Source organism: Octopus sinensis, linkage group LG26, assembly GCF_006345805.1.
Source record: "Octopus sinensis linkage group LG26, ASM634580v1, whole genome shotgun sequence".
NCBI lineage: Eukaryota > Metazoa > Mollusca > Cephalopoda > Octopoda > Octopodidae > Octopus > Octopus sinensis.
The window spans coordinates 12,306,846-12,334,345 of record NC_043022.1 but is presented as its reverse complement, the minus strand read 5'-3'; the positions used below and the strand labels follow the sequence as shown (position 1 = coordinate 12,334,345).

Sequence of the window (27,500 nt, the reverse complement as noted above, 5' to 3'; positions counted from 1 at the left end):
AAGCCCAGTACTTATTCTATCGGTCTCTTTTGCTGAACTGCTAAGTGATGGGGACGTAAACACACCAGCATTGGTTGTCAAGCAATGCTAGGGGGACAAACATAGACACACAAACACACATATATATATGACAGGCTTCTTTCAGTTTCCGTCTACCAAATCCACTCACAAGGCATTGGTCAGCCCGGGGCTATAGTAGAAGACACTTGCCCAAGATGCCACGCAGTGGGACTGAACCCGGAACCATGTGGTTGGTAAACAAGCTACTTGCCACACAGCCACTCCTGCGTCTGTTTAATAGTTTGATTTTTTTTCTATTCATGTCAACTGTTTCCATAACCAAGTCTTGTGTGTGTGTGTACACGTGCATATGTGTGTCTCCAAATAAGTTTTCATAAGGCAGAAAGATGGGTTAATCTATAGTTTAACATCCAGTCACCAAAACAAAAAAAAAAAAGTCTAATATGTGTAAAAAAAATGTGTAGAAAATGAATATGACACAAAAATTTGTTCAAATGAATGGGTGGTGGGAGAACTTTTTGAAAATTCACATAATCTGATTTTCCCCTCATAACTTTCAGGAAAATGGATATATGTTAATGGAATTTTATAGAAATACCTTTCAAATGGCATAGATTACAGCCATAAAGAAATTTGTGGAGGAAATGTTTTCCAAAGGGGTGGGGAGTGGATTTGGGTAAAATTAACACAATTCAATTTTTTGGTGGTGGAGAGAAAAGTTTTGAAAAATGGAGTTTCGGATCAGGAAGACCATATAAGTTCATTTTTTTTACTCCCAGCATCCCTCCTTCAGACTGATTTTGGCCAAATTTTTGCACTTATGGGAGGAGCCTTTTTGGTAAAAAAAAAAAAAAAATTGTAAATATTTTCAGAGGAAAAAGTAGAATTTAAGGGAAATTTGGCATTTGTTTCTAGCACATTCCAAGACAACCCTCCTTGTTTCTTTCTCACTCTTGCATGTATTGATGTTTTTCTATATTTTTCTTCCCATAAACACATTTATGCTATAAAAAAAATTTTGAAAATTTATGATTTTTTTTTCAACCTTACTCCCTGCCCCTCTTTCTGTTTATAATTTAAAATATTGGAGAGCCTGAGGTCATTTCTGGCATTTATTCACAGTGATTTTTTAAAAAATAGGTATGTAGAAGATAATTGATTTTAAATACTCTCTTTTACTTGTTTCAGTCATTTGACTGTGACCATGCTGGAGCACCGTCTTTAGTTGAGCAAATCAACCCCAGGACTTATTCTTCATAAGCCTAGTACTTATTTTATCGGTCTCTTTTGCTGAACAGCTAAGTTATGGGGGCGTAAACACACCACCATTGGTTGTCAAGCGATTTCGGGGGGACAAACACAGACACACAAACATATACATACATATATACGACAGGCTTCTTTCAGTTTCCATCTACCAAATCCACTCACAAGGTTTTGGTCGGCCCAAGGCTATAGTAGAAGACACTTGCCCAAGGTGCCATGCAGTGGGATTGCACCCGGAACCATTTGGTTCGTAAGCAAGCTACTTGCCACACAGCCACCCCTAGCATACTTTTCTGTTAGAAAATGTTTTTTTTCTTACACACATGGCCTTGCTTAATTAAGGTGGGGTGAAAATTTAAATTACCACTTTTTGGGGCTCAATGTACAGTTTGAGACCCATTGTCGAAAACAAAAAAAAACCCCAGCCTACTCGTTGTAAAAGGGGTGGGGAAAAGACTATCAGAAAATTCACACAATCTGTTTTTCCCTTCATAACTTTCAGGGAAATGGATATCTTTTAATGAAGTTTTACAAAAACACCTTTCAAACAGGATAGATTACGATTATAGAGAAATTTGTGGGGAAAATATATTTTCCAAAAGGGTGGGGAGAGGTCTGTCGGAAAGTTCACATGATCCATTTTCTTCCCTCATAACTTTCAGGATTTAGTTTAGAATCCAGTCACCAAAGTGAAAAAAAACCCAGTCTAATAGGTGCAAAAGAGTGTAGAAAATGAAAATGGTAACAAAATTTTGTGCAAATGAACAGGGGTGTGGTGGGGGAGAGGACTTTCGGAAAATTCACATGATCCGATTTTTTCCCTCGTAACTTTCAGGAAAATGGGTATCTTTCAATGAAATTTTACAGAATGCCTTTCAAACAGAATAGATTACGATTATAAATAAATTTGTGGGGAAAATGTTTTCCTGGAGGTTATGAGGGGAAAAATTCAGATCATGTGAATTTTCTGCAAGTCCTCTCCCCACCCACACCCTGTTAATTTGAGTAAAATTTTTGTTTTCATATTCACTTTCTATGCATTTTTTTTTAATACCCATTAGACTTTTTTTTTTTCCATTTTGCTGATCAGGCGCTAAACTAGATCCTGAAAGTTATGAGAGGAAAAAATGGATCATGTGAAGATTCCAACAGTCCTCTCCCCACTCCTTCAGGAAACATTTTCTTCACAAATTTCTTTATAATCATAATTTATGCTGTTCGAAAGGTGTTTCTGTAAAATTTCATTGAAAGATATCCATTTTCCTAAAAGTTATGAGGGAAAAAATCGGATCGTGTGTATTTTCCGAAAGTCCTCTCCTCACCCATACCCCGTTCGTTTGCACAAATTGTTGTTTTCATATTCGTTTTTTATTCCTTTTTTTTTACTCCTATTAGACCCCTTTTTTTTTTCGTTTTGATGACTGGATTCTAAACTAAATCCTGAAAATTATGAGGAAAACAAAATGGATTGTGTGAACTTTCCGACAGTCCTCTCCCCACCTCTTCGGAAAACATTTTCCCCACAAATTTCTTTATAATCGTAATCTATGCTGTTTGAAAGGTGTTTCTGTAAAATTTTATTGAAAGATATCCATTTTCCTGAAAATTATGAAGGGAAAAGACAAAGCATGTGAATTTCCCAAAATCCTCTCCCCACCTCTTCAGAAAATATTTTCCCAACAAATTTCTTTATAATCGTAATCTATGCCATTTGAAAGGTATTTCTATAAAATTTCATCAATATATATCCATTTTCCTGAAAGTTATGAGGGAAAAATTGGATCTTGTGAATTTTCCTAAAGTCCTCTCCCCATCCCCATCCGTTTGTGCAAACTTTTGTTTTCATATTCATTTTCTACACCTTTTTTTTACCCCTATTAGACTGTTTTTTTTTGTTTTGGTGACCAGGTGTTAAAATATATATTAACCGAAAAACACAGGCACTCATATATCTGATAACAAAATGAGTATATTATTTATGTAATATTATATTCTCATAACAAGCTAATTAGCTAGTTCTAAAATCTCTAAAGATTTTACAACTAGCTATTTTGCTCCTTATGAGATCAGTGGCTGTCTGCCACTTCTCTGTTTATGTATTGTGAGTAGAAACGATTGGCTACCATCTTTAGCAGGCAAGCATCCAGTACCAATGATGGGTAAAGACCCAGAAACCACGGTCTATTGGTTTTGCCAAACTGGAGAGGAGTGATTCACTCCCTTACTTACAATATATTGGACACAGGTTGTGTGTCATTAACCAGTTAGAAAATACATTTTCCTGGGGTTAACCTGTAGTAACAAAGTGCTGTATAGAACAGCTATATTATAGTAGCAAAAAAATATATTCTTGTAACAGCCAATTTATGTTACTGAATGGTCTGATGATTATTCATTTACCTCTCCACTTCCGAAAGGTTTTCAGCATGAAACTACTTGGTAACATCAGCAGTGATGAAGGTATATCAAATAACATATAAGATAGATTCTTGAATTACTGAATCTATAGCCACACCTCATACATGCACATATATAAGAACTGACATGAATCAAAAAGATTACTCAATATATAGGAGCATGTATGTATATATATATATGTACACACACACACACACACACACATATATATATATACGTATATATACCCATATATACATATATATACTTATATATACACACTAGCAGTATCGCCCGGCGTTGCTCGGGTTTGTAAGGGAAATAATTATATAAGCATTTTTAGAGATGTAAAGTATAATAGCCATCTCAATATGGCTAACCACAAAGGGGGAGGGGTGTTACTGTAGCTTTTTACGTTCTGAGATTTAATAATAAATTTTAGAGAGTTACTTCCCTTATATATGTCAAAAATGGATTAAAAATGGGAAAAATTGATGGTAAATTTTTTTTAAATCGTAGACTCATTGTAGACGCGCGCTAATACCCAGACGGTCTCGATATGAATCACGACTATAAGATACCCGGTTTTGGTTAAACTGCACTGCAAAATGTGGGAGTAGTTAGGAATCTAAATTGTAGGAGACAGACACACAACCTCACTTTTATATATAAATATTTCCTATATTACATAATATTGAGGTCTCTTTCTTTCTTTTGTTATCTTACTGTTTTTACCAATATACATATATATAAATATATATATAGTTACAGAGATGTACTTGCATAGCAAGTGACTTGATCTGAGATCGTGTGCTGGAACGAAAACAGTTGCAGCGTTGAAGGTGTTTATAAGCCATTTAAGAAACACACAAAACCGTTAGATTCACTTCAACATTTAAATTTAATTTGTCAAAATATTTTTGTCGCTTTGAGACCGCGACCTGTTAGCACGATATTTTGTCAGTGAACAGGTCGCGGTCTGAAAGCGCCGAAAATATTTTGGCAAATTAAATTTAAATGTTGAAGTGAATGTAACGGTTTTTGTGTGTTTCTAAATGGCTACAAACACCTTCCACGCTGCAATATATATATACACACATATATATATATATGTATGTATGTATGTATGTGTGTATATGTGTATGCATGTATGTGTGTGTGTGTGCGTGTCTGTGCTTGTGATTGTCCTCCACCACTGCTTGACAACGAATGTTGGTTTGTTACATCCCTGTCACCTAGTGGTTTGACAAAGGAAACAGATAGAATAAGTACAATGCTTACAAAAAAAACTGGAGGTTGATTCATTAAACTACAATTCTTCAAGGCATTGCCCCAGCATGGCCACAGACCAATGGCTGGAAAAAGCAGAAGAATAAAAGAATACATTCTCTGCTTTGGTCTTATGTTCAAGGCATGAGAAAGCTTGAGTTTACATGAGAAGGCCTAACAGACCTGGTAGAAACAGCAGCCAAATCTCCCTCAAATCACACCTTACTGTCTTATGTATGTATATATATATGAGCCAATGAGGGGGACCTCTACATGGTAGCTAGACTGGTAGAAATAGCAGCCAAATTTCCCCAAATCACACTTACTGTCTTATCTATGTATATATGTATGTATGAGCCTATGAGGGAGAACCCTACATGGCAGCTAGACATGGTAGAAATAGCAGCCAATCTCCCTCAAATCACACCTTACTGTCTTATCTTTCTGCTACTTGGATATAGGTCTTATATTCGTCGAAAAAAAATTTCCTGTCACACACTCACGCACAACGCACACACCACACACGCACCCTCACACACACGCGCCACACACACACACACACGCACGTTAGCTTACAATTTATTAATATATTTGCGTGTCTATGTGTGGAAAGAGGAAGTGGGGGCAGCAGAGTGAAAGAATCACTCACTACAGTAAGTGAATTATTTCATTTTATTCGCTGCCCACTGTGTGTGTGCGTTTGCGTGTGTTGGGTAAACCAGACTAAGAAAAGCATTTGACCACACACACCAGAATGTGAGTTTTCTGTAAATTTTTGCTTATTGGAGTTTTAAATTTTAAAACTGGACCTGGCATGACGCGATGCCTTGTACTCTTAAAAATGCTAGGTAAATTGTAATTGAAGAAAAATCTATATTGTAGATTTCTATAACTCCCAAAGGGAGGCAGATAAAATCTGCCTTTTATAATAAGAGATACAGACATATATATATACACACACACATACATATATACACACACGCACAAACATACATACACACACACATACATACAAACATATATATACATATACAAATACTGGGTAAGGCCAAAACAATGCGAAGTAAATGCAAATTAAATTACAAGAAAACAAATATGTGAATTAATATAGACTTACCTTGGATTCAATATTTCGGGGTTATGACCCCATCCTCAAGAAATTTACGAGTGTTGCTGATGTGCGTGTGTATAAGCTCACACACATCTGCAACATTTGTCAATTTCTTGAGGATGGGGTCATAACCCCGAAATATTGAATGCAAGGTAAGTCATATTAATTCACATATTTGTTTTCTTGTGATTTAACTTGTATCTACTTCACATTGTTTTGGCCTTACCCACTATCTTTATACAATATATATATATATATATATATATATATATATATATATATACACATATGCATACACACACACACATTACATTTTTTATGTTTGTGTGTATAATTAAGTAAGTACAGTTTCAGCACAGAAGTTGTATGTGCACAGTCTCGGCACAGAAGTTGTAAGATAATGAGGCTAAGGCAAAAGCGTTCTTGGAATACTCAACCACCTACACGTTAATATGAGCTGGTTGTTCAGTCGAATGGATATCTGGAAAGTGCATAGTTGAAACTGACAGAAAGATTGTGTGTCAATGCCAATGTGTCTATATATGTGTGTATACATGTTCTGGTGCATGTATGTCAACATTTCTGACTGTGTGAGTGTCTATGCATGTATGTGTATATGTATATATGCATATATACGTATGTGCAGTCAAAGTCACTGCCAAGAATGTGCTCTTTACATTGGACTGTTCATAAATAATTAATATGCGTGTGTAAGTGTGCATGTGTGTAAGTGTGCATGTGTGTCAGTGTGTGAATGTAGCATATCAATGAATTTTGTAACTGCCATGTATAACCATGTCATTCCAATACCAATATGTCAATATATGGATATATCGATATATTCATGTCTAGCAAGGAGGGATATAACATTTATATCAAGACTGTGAATTAATATCTATCTATCTATCTATATATCTATATATATATATATATATATATATATATGTGGTGGTGGGGGGTCGTGTGTGCCAATGTGGATCAAGTGAACTATAACTCAGAAAGATTTCTCAATACATGCTAATGTAGAATAACAAAATCTCCTTTGTTAACAAGACAATACCTAACAACAGTGAGATGCACCTGTTCCAATATGAGAAGCACCTATTCCGAAAATGAGAGTTTAATGAAACAGCCTCATTTATAAACCAACTAGCAGTATCGCCCGGCGTTGCTCGGGTTGTAAGGGAAATAACTATATAAGCATTTTTAGAGAGTTATAGCCAAAAAATAGCAAAAAAATGCATTAAAAATTGAAAAAAAATCAAGGTAAATTTTTCTTTAAATCGTTGACACATCGTAGATATTTTTAGAGAGTTACTTCCCTTATATAAAAGCGAAAAAAATGCATTAAAATGGAAAAATATGATGGTAATTTTTTTTTAAATCGTAGACTCATCGTAGACGCGCGCTAATACCCAGAAGGGCTCATTGTTATTCTGGGTAACTTTCTGTAAAATTATTAAAATTTTGTTCAAACATCGCTATAGAAAATGGGTTATTAGCTAATATTCAATTGGGTATACAACAAAATTTTACGATAGAATTTGTTATTCTGGGTAACTTTCTGTAAAATTATTAAAATTTTGTTCAAACATCGCTATAGAAAATGGGTTATTAGCTAATATTCAATTGGGTATACAACAAAATTTTACGATAGAATTTGTTATTCTGGGTAACTTTCTGTAAAATTATTAAAATTTTGTTCAAACATCGCTATAGAAAATGGGTTATTAGCTAATATTCAATTGGGTATACAACAAAATTTTACGATAGAATTTGTTATTCTGGGTAACTTTCTGTAAAATTATTAAAATTTTGTTCAAACATCGCTATAGAAAATGGGTTATTAGCTAATATTCAATTGGGTATACAACAAAATTTTACGATAGAATTTGTTATTCTGGGTAACTTTCTGTAAAATTATTAAAATTTTGTTCAAACATCGCTATAGAAAATGGGTTATTAGCTAATATTCAATTGGGTATACAACAAAATTTTACGATAGAATTTGTTATTCTGGGTAACTTTCTGATACCCATAATAATATTTATGGCAAAATAGGCCTTAATTTCATTTAAGGTTGTGGGAAATAACAAACTATCGTTTCTTTCGTTTTGTTTACGTTTAGCGTAATGATTTCAAATAGGCTCATTCGAAAAAGTAAAAAGAAATAGTTTAAGGCTTTACTCTTCTGGGAAAGTCTGTGGCTTGGTGCAGTTTCTTCAGAAAAATCACCGAAAGAAACAGTTTTTAAATTTTCACTCCATTCAGGTGCTAATTCATGTTCTTAATCGCTGTCGGATTCACTGTTTTCACTTTAATAGCTGCCAACTTGCAAAGACAAAGGAGGAGAAGGGTGATAGCGTGAGTGAAACAATTCGCTCCCTTTGTGTGTGTGTGCGTTTGCGTGTGGTGTAAACCAGACTAAGAAAAGCATTTGACACACACACCAGAATGTGAGTTTTCTGTAAATTTTGCTTAATTGGAGTTTAAATTTTAAAAACTGGACCTGGCATGACGCGATGCATTGTACTCTTAAAACTGCTAGGTAAATTGTAATTGAAGAAATCCTATATTGTAGATTTGTATAACTCCCAAAGGGAGGCAGATAAAATCTGCCTTTTATAATAAGAGATATCAAATAAGAAATCCTCTCGGCGATATCATTTAGGTTGAGGTTGCTGGCTAGAAGCAATAGTACAGGCCGGCCAAAGGAATCGAAATACAAGTGGCCAGATGTGGTAAGAAAGAAATTGTATTTTAAAGAGAAAGAAGGAGAGAGATTAATGATTGTCCACATACGACAAATATAACTGGGGAGAAAGTTATGAGTGAAGGGGCCTGTTTATATGTGGGGTTATCAGTTTAAAATATTGACAAAAACACAACCACTAAGCTTGTGGCTTCGGGGTTAGGGGGTTGCACTCATGATAGCAAGATCGTGATTTTGATTCCCAGACCAGGCAGTGCATTGTATTCTTAAGCAAAACACTCCATTTCACTTTGCTCCTCTATATTCAGCTGTAAACGGGTGACTTTGCAATGGACCAGCATCCTGTTCAAGGGGAATGTTGTGATCTCAGTCACTTGTATGCCATGGGAACTGGGGAACTGACCCTCTGAGTCCTAGGACTTCAGACAGTAATGGTTGATGATGATGATGATGTCTGGATAAATAAATTATAAGAAATTATAATAAATCATAATAAATTATAAGAAATTTAGACAGTAATGATTATATGTAAGAAGGGGAAAAAGAAATTTTCACTTCAAATGTAGAGAAAATTGTTCACACACACACACACTACAGAGATGTATTAACATAGCAAGTGACTTGATCAGAGGTCATGTGCTGAAACGAAAACAATTGCAGCATCGAAGGTGTTTATAAACCATTTAAGAAACTCTCAAAAACTGTTAGATTCACTTCAACATATAAATTTAATTTGCCAAAATATTTTTGTTGCTTTGGGATTGCGACCTGTTTGAACAGAATTTTGTCAGTGAACAGGTTGCGGTTTCAAAGTGACAAAAATATTTTGGCAAATTAAATTTAAATGTTGAAGTGAATCTAACAGTTTTTGTGTTTTTAAATGGCTTATAAACACCTTCCACACTACATTTATGTATATATATATATACTTTATTTAAAAGCAGCAGAAATATAACAAAAGCTGTTACTCGGAGTTTCACATTCCCGTTCGTCAGACAGTGTCCAACGAATGGGAACATGAAAATCCGAGTAACAGCTTTTGTTATATTTCTGCTGCTTTTAAATAAAGCATATTACTCTACCTCTGGTATTTGAGTACTCTTTTTTCCACCTTGTTTCACATTTATGTGGTTACTCCGGTATATATATAAATTGAATTTTTTTTTCCTTGTAACTTTGGATTTTATTCCCTCAAATAATAATTATACATACATACATATGCACAGACCAAATTAAGTTTAAGACCGATGATGACAGTTCTATTCCTTCATTAATTTATTCTTAAACAAAACTGTATAAAATTATTTTACTTTTTACAGTTTATGTAGAATTTTTTTCTCTTTTGAATGATATAGGCATCATATATCTTTCCACAATTTGAATAATTTTAATGCACAATTAATTCAAGATGCAAGTTAATCACAATTAATTTACAGCACAAATGATCAATGAATAAAAATTTATTATTAATATCTAGTTCCACAGCCATTATTTTCAATTACAGCCTTACAACTGTAGGACATGGAGTTTGACAAATGAGCACAAAAATCACTTAGAATGTTCTGCCATATTTCTTATGTAATCGACCCTGAAAGGATGAAAAGCAAAGTCGACCTTGGTGGAGTTTGAACTCAAAAAGTAACGGCAGATGAAATACCGCTAAGTATTTCACCCGGCGTGCTAATGATTCTGTCAGCTTGCCGCCCTAATATATATATATATATATATATAAAATATTATTCGAGACAAAACCACTATTTTGCAAAACAAACAAGGAAAGACTTAATCAATACATAAAATTTTAATAAATAGTCAAAAAATATTTTACTATAAAATCGATTTAATCCTAAATCTGATTTTTTTCCCTGTAAATTTGGATTTATTCCCTAATATTTATTATATATATATATATATATATATATATGAGCCTTAGGGCCTTCAAGGCCAGTTTTCATGATGACCAAGTTCACAACAATGCCCTTCAACAGGATGCCTGTCCATTACAGGGTTCAAGACCTGCAATTTGGAGGGGAAGGGTAAGTCAGTTACATCAATCCCAGTACTTGACTAGTGGTACTTTATTTCATTGACCCCGAAGAGATGGAAGGCAAAGATGATTTTGGCAGAATTTGAACTCAGAACATAACAAACCAGAAGAAATCTTTCTATTCGTTTTGTCTGATGTGCAAAGGATTCTGCCAGCTCACTGTTTTAGTTGTTTATATGGAGTTTTATTGTTGGTCTGTGGCAGGAAATTGTAAACATTGATTAGAGACTTGCTAATTATTGGAGACGTTAAGTGGCAGTAAACTGGAATAAACTAGAATAAATCAGTATAAGTTAGTATAAAGTGTAGACGAAGGCCTATTTGTGGAATTTTAATGAGATTATAGAGCATATATTAATGTGGTAGACGGCACAGAGGACGAATAATTAGCTTCTCAAGTTTTTAATTGACAAAGAATAAAAAAACAGAAGAAAGACAAGTTTTAAAAATAATTAACTATTTTGAGTATCATCAACAACTTGACAGCTACTTTATTTTAACGACTGAATAGGAAATGAAAGGTGAATTTGGCAGGATTGGAACTCAGAACGTAAAGAGCAAGATCAAATATTACAAAGCAATATGTCTGACACACTAATGATTCTATCAATCCCCCGCCATTATGATGATGATGATGATGATAATTATTTCAAACTTTCAAAGTTTCAAGGTGGCAAGCTGGCAGTAACATTAGCTCGGGTGAAATGCTTGGCAGTATTTCGTCTGCCGTTACGTTCTGAGTTCAAATTTCATCGAGGTCAACTTTGCCTTCATCCTTTCAGGGTTGATAAATTAAGTACCAGTTACACACTTGGGTTGTATATATCAATTTTGAAAAGATGAAAGGCAAAACTGACCTCAGTGGAATTTGAACTCAGAACATAAACACAGATGAAACACCACAAAGTGTTTTGTCCAGCATGCTATCAATACTGCAGCTTAATAATAATAATAATAATAATAAAAAGAAGAAACAAACTTTCTATCATAAAAACAAGTCCTGAAATTGGAAGGAAGAGGAACAGTTGATTAAATCCACCAAAAGAATGAAAGGCAAAATTAACATTCAGAGCATCAAAACCAGAACATAAAATGCCCCATGACTTAAATATAACAAGATATTCTGGACAGACCCTCTATCAGTATTGAGAGTATTATTAACCCTTTTGTTACTGTACTACAGAGCCAGAGACAGTTTCAGGTGGATTGGTGTCAAAAGGGTTAAGAATTAGGCGCAGGAGTGGCTGTGTGGTAAGTAGCTTGTTTACCAACCACATGGTTCTGGGTTCAGTCCTACTGCATGGCACCTTGGGCAAGTAAGTGTCTTCTACTATAGCCTCGGGCCAACCAAAGCCTTGTGAGTGGATTTGGTAGACGAAAACTGAAAGAAGCCTGTTGTATATATGTGTATGTGCATGTATGTTTGTGTGTCTGTGTTTGTCCCCCTAGCATTGCTTGACAACTGATGCTGGTGTGTTTATGTCCCTGTTATTTGGCGGTTCAGCAAAAGAGACCGATAGAATAAGTACTGGGCTTACAAAAGAATAAGTCCCAGGGTCGAGTTGCTCGATTAAAGGCGGTGCTCCAGCATGGCCGCAGTCAAATGACTGAAACAAGTAAAAGAGTAAAAGAGAATTGTTTCTCTATTGTATATTATAACCCTTTTATTACCATATTTCTGTTGAGTTGCTTTGCATTTCTTTCAATTAATTTAAAATATAACAAAGGATTTAGTAAAATAACTCAGTTATCATTAAGCTAGTGTTAGGAATATAAATTTTGACTAAGGTTTGGTAAAAGATTTTAATTTAGAACTTATGTAAACAAGACATTTGTACAAGAGAGCCAGAGGCGAGCCGGGTTGGTATTGAAAGGTTTAATATGAATAGTCAGGTTTTAAGCCATCAAGCTGGTAGAATCATTAACCCTTTCATTACTGTATTTATTTTGAGATGCTCTGTGTTTCTTTCAATTACATTAAATATAACACAGAATTTAGTAAAATAACTTAGTTATCATTAAGCTAGTGTTAGGAACATAAATTGTGACAAAGGTTTGGTGGAAGATTTTAATTCAAAACTTATGAAAACAAAACATTTGTACCTCAGAGCCAGAGCCTGTTTCAGTCGGGTTGGTAACGAAAGGGTTAAGCTCAGCAGGCAAAATACTTAGTAGCATTTTATTTGTCTTTATGTTGAGCTCAAATTCAGCTGAGTCTGAATTTGCCTTTCATCTTTAGAGGATTGATAAAATAAGTACCAGTTGTACACTGGGATCGATGTAATCAATTTCTCCTTCCTTTCAAATTGCTGGTCTTGTGTGAAAATTTGAAACCAGTAGGAATACTAAGGTGTAAGCTGGCAGAATGATTGGTACATTCTCTCTCTCTTTTACTCTTTTACTTGTTTCAGTCATTTGACTGCGGCCATGCTGGAGCACCGGCTTTAGTCAAGCAAATCGACCCCGGGACTTATTCTTTGTAAGCCCAGTACTTATTCTATTGGTCTCTTTTTGCCGAACCGCTAAGTGACGGGGACGTAAACACACCAGCATCGGTTGTCAAGCAATGCGAAGGGGACAAACACAGACATACAAACACACACAAACATACATATATACATATATACGACAGGCTTCTTTCAGTTTCCGTCTACCAAATCCACTCACAGGGCATTGGTCGGTCCGGGGCTATAGCAGAAGACACTTGCCCAAGATGCCACGCAGTGGGGTTGAACCCGGAACCATGTGGTTAGTTAGCAAGCTACTTACCACACAGCCACTCCTGCACCTATGGGGGAAATGGTTAGTAGTATTTCATCCGTCTTTTTACAATCTGAGTTTAAATTTCACCAAAGTCAACTTTGCTTTTCATCCTCTTGGGGTTGATGATACCAATCGAGTACTTGACTTTTCCCCTCCCCTTAAAAACTGCTGGCACTGGGACGAAATTTGAAACCAATATTAACATGAATGCTAATTATTCAAATTACTTCATATTAATCGTATTATGAAATGTTCACCGTCGTAACAACAACAAAACACTAACAACCACAACAACAGCAACAACAATAATAATAATTACATTGATAATGATAGTAATTATTGTTGTTGTTATTGTGAAATAACGATTTCCTTTGATTTCCCTGGCTATTGATTTCTTTGGCCAGAAAATATTAATATCAAAAACAAATAACACCAGAACCACACACACACACACACACACACACACACACACACACAGTGTCTCCTTCTTCTTTGGATGTCTGTCGTATGGAGGTTGATGACAGTGACTTCCTTTCTTTGGAATTCGTTTATGATTGTCCTCAGATGTGATTTCCATCAATATAAAATGGTTTTTAACGAGAGAGAGAGAGAGAGAGAGAGAGAGAGAGAGAGAGAGAGAGAGAGAGAGAGAGAGAGAGAGAGAGAGGAGAGAGAGAGAGAGAGAGAAAGGGGGAGGGAGAGATCTGAAATGACCAGAGGACTTCAAGGCAAGGAAACAAACGCCCTTTCTAACCTTCCGCTTCCCTCTCCTTTCCTTCATCTCCTTCCTTTCTACTTCGTAATTGTGTTTGTTTAAGAGCAAAAAAATGGGGGGTGGGAGAAAGGGGATAAAAGGGAGAGAGGAAGAGAGAGACAGAGAGGTGAGTGAGAGAAAGAGGGAGAAGGTAATGTGGGTGATAGTGTGGGTTACTAGTTAGTCATCGATAGAGGGTGTTTGATGCACAGGGTTGTGAACTGTTTCTTCAGTGACCCCCAACGACAGCTGCTTCCACAATCATTATTCCTACCACGACCACCACCACCATTCAATCGTACTCTTCTGTATTCTTACATATAAGGGGGAAAAAAGTACTTTGATTCCTTCATATTGCTTTATTACACTTAACAGGTTTTTTTGCTTGCCCCTGATGTTTACCGAGACCCACTGTTGTTACTTCATAATAGTTATCTATTCATATCAGCCATTGTCCTTCCCTATGTGCAGGGTAGGTACGTTATCTGTATCAGCTTGGATGGTGACCTGGGAATGTTGTTAGTAGTGTCCTCATAGTTAATCTGTTGAAACTCTTTGATTCACTCAACTTTGAGTATGGAAAAAGAAGGATGTTAAATGATGACAATAATGTGTGTGTGTTCTCTTTTTAACTATTTGAAATCTTCCCCTGAGGAAGGAGCTGGTTTCTAACAAAGATAGAAAGCTCCACCATTGCAATGTAAATAACAAAAACAAATTCACATTTTAAACTTGAGAAAAGTCTGGCATATTTTTACTGTTCCACTTACTGATTGTATTGTACAAATTCCTTTTCTGAAAAGCCTAGCTTATCCAGATTGTCACTAGGCATCTACTTTTTATATAACATATTGTTTATAAATAATCACCTATAGTGTCCCAACATAAAATTTCCTCTGTATTAACATCTTAGGTTTCTTAGCGTATTTCCCCTTTAACTGGTAATTAACATCATGATTCAAAGTCTTCCCCTACCTGCCCCTTTTTATAGACAGTTACTTATATCCAACTGACAACTTCTAATGTCTTATTTCCTCCCAGTGGGGGAAAAGGGATATATATGATAATATTTATGACCATACCTAACCATGAGCTGTCAACTCACTCTTGTCCTTTATTCAAAATAGACACAGTCTTCTAGTCTTAGAACACTCACAAACAGGCTTCATGTGATTCTTGGAAGTGTAGTCTATTCTTAGCTGCAATTGCAACAACATGAATTTCTTCCATCTTCTTGCTCTGTTAAAGTATTTGAGAAAAATTATATGAATGTGTCCTACTTGTTAAAATTCTATTTATTTTTTTTGTGCAGTTGATGATAGCACTACATTTAAATTGATGTAACGATTGCATTGTTCAATTAAATAGAGTCACTTGAAACGCATCACGTCTTGATATCCTGTTGCTTATTTTGATTTTATTCACTTTACTTTGAGCTGTGCAGATAATACTGGACTGATTTGCTGCTTCAACCTAAGTACCTAATCCAACTGATCTCAATTATTTCTTATATATATATATATATATATAGTCGAATGTGCAAATTATTTTATATATATATATATATATATATATATATATATATATATATAATTTTCACACACACACATATATAGACACACCACTGAAAAGTGGAGAGATTTCATTATAAAAATATCCTTGGAGATCAACTGGCAGCAGACATCAAGCAATCAATGTCAAATTAATTGAATGAATACCTGTATTTATTTTATCTATATTATATTTATTTTATATATATATATATATATATATATATATATGACTCTAAATCATTTGATAACAGCCTCCATAATTTTCTTCTCTTAGATTAATTATTTGTCAAATGTTATTTGAGCTGAATTTTCTCATCAACTCAATCACAAGACATTAACCCAACATAACCCCCAAACAGGGTGAAGTCAGCAGACCAATTTTGGACAATACTATATGTATATCAAACAGAACATTTCACTAATGTTATAGATAAATATGAATGCTTGAATCAAATGGTTGAGATCAATAAAAAAAAATAACAAAACCATCAAAAATATTCAGGCTTTTATTCACTGGGTTCAATATCTGTGGTTCTCAAAGGAAATTCCTTCTAAAAGCATCTCAGTATTTTGATTCTTCAATTAAATTGTACTGAGTTCTTTCTGTCTAAATATAACTTAGTATTTTATAGCTATCTATCTATCTATCTATCTATCTATCTATCTATCTATCTATCTATCTATCTATCTACCTACCTATCTATCTATCTACCTATCTATCTATCTATTTATCTATCTATCTACCTATCTATCTATCTATTTATCTATCTATCTACCTATCTATCTATCTATCTATCTACCTATCTATCTATCTATCTATCTATCCATCCATCCATCCATACATCCATCCATCCGTATGTATGTATGTATGTAAGTATATAAATGCAAGACCAGGTGGCAAAAAAATAGTACTCAAATATCAGAGGTAGAGTAATATACTTTTTTTTTTTTTATTAAAGCTGAAAAAACCTGACCAGAAAAACTGTTGCTCAGAGTTTCACATTTCCATTCGTCAGACAGTTGTGATCAAGTCTTGATCACAAGTGTCCAACAAACAGAAATGTAAAACTCTGAGTAACAGTTTTTTTGTCGTGGTTTTGCAGCTTTACTAAAAAGGTGTGTGTGTATACATACACACACACACACACACACACACATATATATATATATATATATACAAAAGTGCGTGTGTATATATATATATGAATGTGTGTGTATATATACATGTGTGCATGTAATATATATGTGTGTATGTAAATATGCATATATCATCATGACCATCATTATCATTTAATGTCTGTTTTCCATGCTGGTATGGGTCGGACATTTTGACAAGAGCTGCATAGACAGAAAACTGCACCAGGCTTCAGTGTCTGTTTTGACATGGTTTTTACAGCCAGACGCCCTTCCAAACACCAACCACTTTCCAGTGTGGGCTGGATGCTTTTTACGTGGCACCAGCACCTGTAGGGTCACCAAGTAACTTGTAAGACAAAGATCTTTTGAAAGAGGAGGGAGCACTGGAGGAGTCAACCTTGTGTCAGGTGATGAAAGGTTAGAGTGTGACAGAAACAGCGAGCTGGCAGAAACGTTAGCACACCAGACAAAATGTTTATCAGCATTTCGTCTGTCTTTACGATCTGAGTTCAAATTCCACCGAGGTCGACTTTGCCTTTCAACCTTTCAGGGTTGATTAAATAAGTACCAGTTATGCACTGGGGGTCGATCTAATCGACTTAATCACTTTGTCTGTCCTTGTTTGTCCCCTCTATGTTTAGCCCCTTGTGGGTAGTAAAGAAATAAGAAACAGGTGCCTTGCTGTAGAGGAGATACATAGTTATTCACTCAGAAAGAGAGAAAGAGAGAATGAGCGATAATGAGGACAGAAACAGGTGTGTTGCTGGAGAGAAGATACATGGTTACCCATGTATCTTCAGTCAGAGGGAGAGAGCAAGAGAAAGAGAGACAGAGTGGAAGAGAGTGACAGTGCAAGAGAAAGCAAGAGAGAGATGGTGACAAAGTGCCAGGGCGTACTCACAAGCAACGGGGGATCAGAATACAAAAAATGGTAGGGTATGGCCAAAGGTGCATGAGTAAGGAGTAAGGACTTCACATGAACTTAACCCTTTAGTATTTAAACCGGCCATGTCCGGCCAAAATAGTTAATCTGTTTTATGTTCAAACTGACTAGATCCAGGCCCTCACACCTACCCTACAATGTTATTCTACATTAAGTAATTACACCATCAAGATCTTTGAAGATATGAGATAATGCATGATTAATTCAAATCAATGTGGATCAGTAAGCATTATGCTTGATAGAAAAATCTGAACACTAAAGGGTTAAAGAGTGTTGGGGTGGGGAATGCAATGACTGGTGAAATCTTAGTACATAGAGAGGGTGCGGGACAACAGGATAGCAATGATACAGTGAGCAGGGCAGTGAAGACAGGATTGGGGAGCGAGAGATGTGTGTGCAACAAGTAAACAGGAGTGATGCAAGGTGATTACATAACTCCCATTCTCTTGTCATTCATTAATTTATATTACTCTTTTTACTTGCATAACACTTTACTCTAAAGTATATATAACTCTGTTCTAACAACTGGTTATCAATATTGTTATGCTTAAGCAAAACCATAAGATATATATATATATATATATATATGTGTTGACTTGTTGACCCCCTTCGGTCACGACACTGACCATGGGATTGCACCTAGAAAGTTACCCTCCTAGTCACAAGTCTGGGCACGGTTGTTTATGGAAGACCAGCAGTCGCCCATGCATACCAGCCTCCCCTCTCCACGCCACCAGTGTTATCCAAGGGAAAGGCAAGGTCCGATACAGCTTGGCACCAGTGACGTTGCAACTCATTTCTACAGCTGAGTGAACTGGACCAACGTGAAATAAAGTGCCTTGCTCAAGAACACAACACGCAGCCCGGTCTGGGATTCGAGCTCACAACCTCATGATCGTAAGCTCGACGCTCTAACCATTGAGGGAAATTTTACGAAAAAAACAAAAGATGAAGACAGGTGGTGTACAAAACAAACAGATGTATTAGAATAACGCTCAGGAATAGAAAAAGTCTTTTACATTTCGAGCCTACGCTCTTCTACAGAAAGGGACACAGGAAAACACAAGGAGAGAAAAAATGTATGTATATATATATATACACATACATACATACATACAACATACATATATATATATATATGTATAAACCTACATATATATTGACCACGGTGGAATTTGAACTCAGAACGTAGTAGCAGATGAAATGTTGCCAAGCATTTCGCCTGGTCTGTGAAATATTCTGCCAGTTCACCGCCTTAAGAAGAATATTAATAATAAAACCATTTGTCTCTATCTCTCCACCCCAGTCCCCCCCACCCAACCCCTGTTGAAACAGAAGCCAATCAATTATAGCCATAGTTTCCACTCACCAATACAGTTATTGATCAGTGTCATATTTATTGATGAAACAATGGCTTTGGAATATAATTTCAACTTAACACTGCATATTGTCACTTAACAAAATAAATTTAACTCCACCTTCGCCGCTGCCACAATCACCACCACCACCACCATCTCCAACACCACCACCTGACCATGACATTTACCACTTCTACAATGACACCTCCCATCCCACAATGACACTTTCCCACCTCACTCCACCCCAATTCCATGCCCACCTCCACTTTTGACATCGCGGACACCATGACAACGCCCCTACCACAACACTCGCCACCTCCACCACGACCACCACCACCGTGACACTCACCACATCATCCCCCACAAACCACCACCACCACCACGACAACACCTCCACCATAACCACCACCACCCTAACCACGACACTCTCCACCACCTCCACAACAACCCCCCACTTCACTCACCACCACCACCACCACAATACCACCGCGACGACAACACCTCCACCATAACACCACAACCCTAACCATGACACTCCCCACCACCTCCACAACAAACCCCCACTTCACCCACCACCAACGGCTTTACAATATTTACTATATTTTAAATTAAATTGTAACATCTTTTTTATTGTTGCCTAAGTTTATTTTTATAATTTCATTTTGTTTTTATTCATCGTGTTTACATGTTTTATTTATATATTTATGTACCTTTTTTTGTCTTGTGTTTAATTTTTGTGGTTTTGTGTATTTATCTAAGTTTATATTGAACTTCTTTATTTGCATATTTTGTTTTAAAGTTAGTGTTTGGAGTTAATTTATTTCTGTTGTTTGAGTGTTTTTTTTTAGTATATGTTTGTTTGTCCATGTGTGTGTATATATATATATATATATATATACATACACACACACATATATATATATATATATTTTATCGACCCCAAAAGATGTGTATGCATATATACATATGTGTATCTATATGCATGTGTATAAGTGTGTGTGTGCGTTTAAGTGGTGTAAGAGTGTTCTTGAGTGTTGTGTGTGTATGTGAATGTATATAGTTGCATATGTTATGTGTGTATATATGTATATGTGTGTGTGTGTGTATGTATATGTGTGTGTATGTGTGTGTGTATGTGAGTGTGTGTATATGTATGTGTGTGTGTGTGTAAGTGTTGTAAGAGTGTTCTTGAGTGTTGTGTGTGTATGTGAATGTATATAGTTGCATATGTTATGTGTGTATATATGTATATGTGTGTGTGTGTGTATGTATATGTGTGTGTGTGTGTATGTGAGTGTGTGTATATGTATGTGTGTGTGTGTGTAAGTGTTGTAAGAGTGTTCTTGAGTGTTGTGTGTGTATGTGAATGTATATAGTTGCATATGTTATGTGTGTGTATATATGTGTGTGTGTGTGTGTATATGTATATGTGTGTGTGTTTGTGTAAGAGTGTTCCTGAGTGTTTGTGTATGTGAATGTATATAGTTGCATATGTTATGTGTGTATATATGTATGTGTGTGTGTGTGTGTGTGTGTATGTATATTTGTGTATGTATAGGTTTTAAAACTTCACATATCATCAGTAAGACAGTTGTCATTGCTGTTTAGGTTGTTGTTGTTATTGTTGTTGTCATTGTTATTGTTTTCATGAGGTTTCTGTCGTTTTTCCTCTGCAACATTTTCCCACTTGTTGTTGTTGTTGTCGTTGTTGTTGTTGTTATTCTCTTCTGTTACAGCTGTTGTTACTGTTTCTCCATTTGTTTTCGTATTTTCTTCTTTCTTGTGGGACATTGGTGTGTGTGGTTGTTGTTGTCTTTGTTATTGATTGTTATTACTCTCATGGTTGTGTGTTGCTGTTGAAGCTGTTGTTGTTGTTGTTGTTGCCGTCCCCCCCCCCCCGCCACTAACTCAAAATTAGATTTCAATGTAAATTAAATCATCCTTGCTGAATAATTCTTCAAACTTTATCCCCATCGTCCAATCGATCCATATAAATCATCCAAGCAATGCAATCAAACAAAAGCACTCGTCATTCACGTAGAACTCCTACCGGCTACCTGCAGTCAAGTCATCCATTGAGTCATTGTGCCACAAGCAAGGCGGACAATGTAGCAGGAAGAAGCAGTCTCCAGATTAAATGCTTCTGTGAAAGAATACTAAGTGATGGCATCTCCATCGGCTTTGACGAGGAGCCTTCACCTGTACAATCAACAGGATCCCTGCTTGTGAAAGTTAGCATGGGCCCTTAGAATTATTGGGTTGGTATCTAGCATGCTGGAAGACCATTGGGAGTGAGGCACCCCTTAGCTTTTGTTAAAGCATGTCTTTCGAACCCACTTCAAACCCAGGCTGTGTCTGCTCTGATTATAATCAACAGCGTACGACAGCGAGCTGGCAGAACTGTTAGCACGCCGGGTGAAATGCGTAGCCGTATTTCGTCTGCCGTTACGTTCTGAGTTCAAATTCCGCCGAGGTCGACTTTGCCTTTCATCCTTTAGGGGTCGATAAATAAAGTACCAGTTAAGCAGTGGGGTCGATGTAATCAACTTAATCCCTATGTCTGTCCTTGTTTGTCCCCTCTGTGTGTAGCCCCTTGTGGGTAATAAAGAAACATATAATCAACAGTGACTTGGTCAGCAAATCATCTGCTATGGTTGGCAATTTGTGGGATGAGATGAGCTGGAATGAAAGGGCTGTGATGTCAATGGTCAAAGGGGCCTGACCAGAACAGGAAAGGAAATGAATGTCAATTGAATAAGCTAGTGGGATTGATAGTAGCCGCTGCTTACATTAGGTACAACAGAGTGGGATGCGTGTTTTGGACTTAGTACAGCTAGACAACCGACAACAAGGAGGTAGGTCATCCGTATCTTATTCCCCCACATTACAGTTCCCTTGTACAACAAGCTATTTCAGCAGTCACTTCTTGTGTATAAATATATTACTCCATTATTGTTGTTCCTTCCACAATATGGCAGCAAAGATAAAGATTGGCAGTGATGCCATCAGATCTTTCCATAACGGAGATGTTGAGGTCTGGATCTGTAAGATCAAGGCAGGGCCAGGCTACAAGGCATCAATGATATAGTAGGTCTCATGGCTCTATACTTGGAGGGAAGCACGCTAGTACTGTACCTCAAGAGAGATGAGGAAGACCAACTGAGCATGAAAAAGATTGAGCAGCACTTGAGGGAAGATATATGGCTCATGATCGTAAGATTGTGAGTTCAACTCCCAGCAGGGCATTGTGTCCTTGAGCAAGACTCTTTATTTAACATTGCTTCAGTCTACTCAGCTGGCAAAAACGAGTAACGCTGCGATGGACTGGCGTCCCGTCCAGCTGAGGAACACATACGCCATTCAAACCAGGAATTCGGGCCCATGAGCCTGGTCAGGCTTTAAAAAGGTGCATTTATTTTTTATTTATTATTCCATGGAAAACATGTCTGGTCATGGGAAATATTACCTTGCTTAGAAAACAAATGAGGCTTGAAGGCATCTAGCCATAGAAAATCTACCTCAACAAATTCCATCCAACTCATGAAAGCATAGAAAAGTGAATGTTAAACAAACACGATGAATGATGATGATGATAATATCTATATAGATATATATATCTTGGTCCTGCTATAATATTGACTTTTGTCTCTTATATTAATGCCTTCTCCATTGTTTCCATAACATTGCAATTTGTGTATTTTGAAAGTTATTGGAAATTTCATGATTATTACTGGCTAGGAATTATTCTTCGTTTCTATTAATTATTCGAACAGCTGCTTCATTTATATTAAACAGTTTCCATTGAAACATATTCATTATGAAGTTGGTTTAATAATTTTAATTGTTATTTCTAGGAAAATCGATTTTCTTGACATTTGGAAACTGTTATTCGATATCGTTAATATTTGACTAAGAAAATAAAATAAAGATAAATAACATTTAACATTATGATAAATAATTATATAACAATTATGCGATAATAGCTATATGATATACTTATCATATAATAATTAAATAATAATTATTTGATATAATAATAAATAATGTTTTTGTCATTTGTATTAAAGAACAATCCAGAAGTTGATTTGCCTCCATATCTCTTCATTACATGTCACAGGATATTAAGATCACTACAAAAGTTAATTAATCAAAAATATTAGCAGTAGTAGTAGTAGTAGTAGTAGTAGATGGTGGTGGTGATAGTGGTGGTGGTGAGCTGGCAGAATTGCTAGCACACTGAGAAATAATGCTTAGTGGCATTTCATCTGTCTGTACGTTCTGAGCTCAAATCCTGCCGGAGTCGACTTTGCCCTTTCATCCTTTCAAGGTTGATAAAATAAGTATCAGTTGAATACCGGGGTCGATTCATTGACTTAGCCCCAGCTGGACGGGACGCCAGTCCATCGCAGCGTTACTCATTTTTGCCAGCTGAGTGGACTGGAGCAACATGAAACGAAGTGTTTTGCTCAAGAACACAACGCGTCGCCCCGTCCAGGAATCGAAACCACAATCTTACGATCATGATACTGACACCCTAACCACTAAGCCACACACCTCCACATATAAAAATATATAGAGTTATAAAAATAGATATTGTCATAAATTAATAAATTAATAAACAGCAATATTATTAATGCAGACATACCCATGCATATATATATAATATTCTAGCAGGCATGGCATGTGCTACCAGTGAATCGCATGTGTTACCAGCAATTGGTTCCACATTAAACTCCTTTATCCTGCACGCTATGAGTTCAATCAATACAGCAGAGAATCGACAAAAGTGCAGAGTCTGAGATACATTATATAAGAAATGAAGAAAGCATTATTCTTTAACATATGCATGCTTCAAAGAGCAGCAGCAAACTCGCTCAATATTTCAGCAAAATATGCTGAGGAAATTAGGATCGTTGAACTATGTACTTCAAAGCATAGCAATACCAGAAAGTGTTTTCAGCATCTCTTGTGTTTATACAGAAAGATACAGAGACAGAGATAGATAGGAAGAATACACATCTTTTATTTTTTTACTTGTTTCAGTCATTAGACTGTCGCCAGGCTGGAGCACCACCTTGAAGAATTTTAGCCAAACAAATCAACCCCAGTACTGGCACTTATTCTATCAGACTCTTTTGCCAAATTACTAAGTTATGGGGCGGTAACCCCCCCCCCACTGGTTGTCAAGCGGTGGTGGGAGACAAACAGCCACAAACACACACACACATATATATATATATTCAAAATGTGACCTCGTGTGTACCGTTGGCGATTTTTTTTCCTCTGTCTTCCCTTCTCTGGATTTTTCCTTCTCCTATGTTTCTGACAAAGAGCTCCGCTCGAAACGTTAAACCCTCCTTCTTTCCTGAGCGTCCAATAATACTATATTTGTTCCACGTCCTCGCATTGTTGTGTTTTTTTGTGCTTTCTTGTTTGGATTAACTTTATATATATATATATATATGACCGATTCTTTCAGTTTCCGTCTACCAAATCCACTCATAAGGTTTTGGTCAGCCCGAGACTATAGTAGAAGACACTTGCCCAAGGTGACACACAGTGAGAGTGAACCCAGAACCTGGAACCATATGGTTGGGAAGTAAACATTTTACCACACAACCACACCTAAAATATATATACTCTATTTCTTCTTTCCCTTTTTACCTGTTCTCTCTCTCTCCCGCTCAATATATACTCTTTTACTTGTTTCAGTCATTTGACTGTGGCCATGCTGGAGCACCGCCTTTAGGTGAGCAAATCGCCCCCAGGACTTATTCTTATAAGCTTGCTCAATATTTCAACAAAATATTAGCTCTTTTGCTGAACAGCTAAGTTACAGGGACATAAACACACCAGCATCGGTTGTCAAGCGATGTTGGGGGGACAAACACAGACACACAAACATATACACAAACACACACATACATACATATATATATATATATATATATATATACACATATATACGACGGGCTTCTTTCAGTTTCCGTCTACCAAATTCACTCACAAGGCTTTAGTCGGCCCGAGGCTATAGTAGAAGACACTTGCCCAAGGTGCCATGCAGTGGGACTGAACCCAGATCCATGTGGTTCGTAAGCAAGCTACTTACCACACAGCCACTCCTACGCCTATATATATATATATATATATATATATATATATGTATATATATATATATATATGTATATATATATATATATATATATATGTATATATATTATATATATATATGTATATATATATAAATATGTATGTATATATATATATAATATATATATATAAATATGTATGTATGTATATATATATATATATAAATATGTAGGTATGTATATATATATATATATATAAATATGTATATATATATTATATATATATATAAATATGTATGTATATATATATATATAATATATATATATATATATAATATAAATATGTATGTATATATATATATATATATATTATATATATATATAATATGTATGTATGTATATATATATATATTATATATATATAGATATATATATATATATATATATATATATATATATATAAATATGTATGTAATATATATATATATATATATATATATATATTGTACTTCTATATTTAACATTCTCTCGTTCTTTTTCCCTCTTTCTCTCTCTCTCTTCTTCCTCCCCTCTTTGATATGTTGGCCTACACAAACTCATCCCATTCTCCTGTCATTTCCAGTGAAACATTAAATACAATCCCCAACCACACACACACACACACACACACATTTATCTACTGCTTACATTCATTACTCTCAATCATCTGTCCATTGATCATCAGCTGCTAATTGACCAAATTACAGAAATTACTAAAGAACATTCCAAAACACACATACGCACACACACACACGCACACACACACACACACACTGAAGCATACATACACACAAGCATAGATATATTTATACATACATACATACATATACACACACATTCACGCATACCTACACACACACACTGAAGCATACATACACACACACGCATAAATATATTTATACATACATACATACATACATATACACACACATTCACGCATACCCACACACACACACACACCTATGCACACCATCTCAAACTATTTGTCTAATTAGACAGGCAGGCAGGCAGACTGGTAGATAGGTATGTTAATTGAGGCAGCACTGGCAGCGGTTGTAGTAGCAATGGTCTTAAATAAGGAACATCTCTGTATTGCCTGCCCTACCATCACCACCATCATCCCAGCAATCTTCACTACCACCACCACCACCACCACCACGTCCATCACCATCATCCCAATCCCCTGCTGTTACCTATTAACGACTCTCACCTACAGCTTCTTATCTTCTCTCTCTCACCTCTCTCATTCACATGTCAAAAATGATGTTCATGTTTGAAATGAGAAGTTGATTGCCATTACCAGTGGAAGAGACGTGATTCTCACTTTGATTTCAAGCCACAATTACTTGAAATTAGAAAATCAAAACAAATTTTAATTATTTCATTACACAAAAAAAAAAAAAAAAAATTAAAAACAAAACAGTGAGCTGGGAGATTTGCTAAAATGCTGGAAAAATACTTTAGTCATTCCAGCTCCTTACATTCTGGTTTCAAATCCTGCTCAGGGCCAACTTTACCTTTCATTTGATAAAATAAAGTCCCAGTAAATGCACCTGCACTAGTGGTTAGGGTGTTGCAGTCGGGCGAGGAAGATCATGGTTTCAATTCCCAGACCAGGTGGCATATTGTGTTCTTGAGCAAAACACTTCATTCCATGTTGCTCCAGTCCACTCAACTGTAAATGAGTGACCCCGCGATGGACTGGCATCTCATTCAGAAGGTATATTCTCACCTCAGTCACTTATATGCCATGAATACTGGATAACCAGCATTATATATATATATAAATAAAATAATGAAATTATTGTATACAGTGCTCAGGTGCACCACAACTTGTCAAAAGTGCGTATAAAGTACATGCAGTAATGTGCAAATGTCTGGAAAGTGAACAATGTATGAGTCAGATACATGCTTGTGTGTGTATGGAGGTGAGGAAATCAGGTGTAGTGTTGGCGAATCTCAGGAAGCATGGAAGTTTTGAAGGATGCAGTGCTCCGACAACTAACAACTGATGCCGGCAGTTTGTTCCATGCTTCAGAA

General features: G+C 36.0%; 1 protein-coding gene and 1 long non-coding RNA gene across 2 annotated transcripts in view; one reads left to right on the top strand and one right to left on the bottom strand.

The window, feature by feature from the left end:
- Positions 1 to 27,500, top strand: part of LOC115224675 — a 103,824-nt gene that overhangs the window by 42,948 nt on the left and 33,376 nt on the right. The window lies entirely within an intron of this gene.
- LOC118768049 lies at positions 11,342 to 18,755 on the bottom strand. Its single transcript, XR_005003972.1, has 3 exons — positions 18,743 to 18,755; positions 18,102 to 18,106; positions 11,342 to 11,427 (listed from the first exon to the last, which is right to left on the bottom strand). It is a non-coding gene; the product is annotated as an uncharacterized LOC118768049 (long non-coding RNA).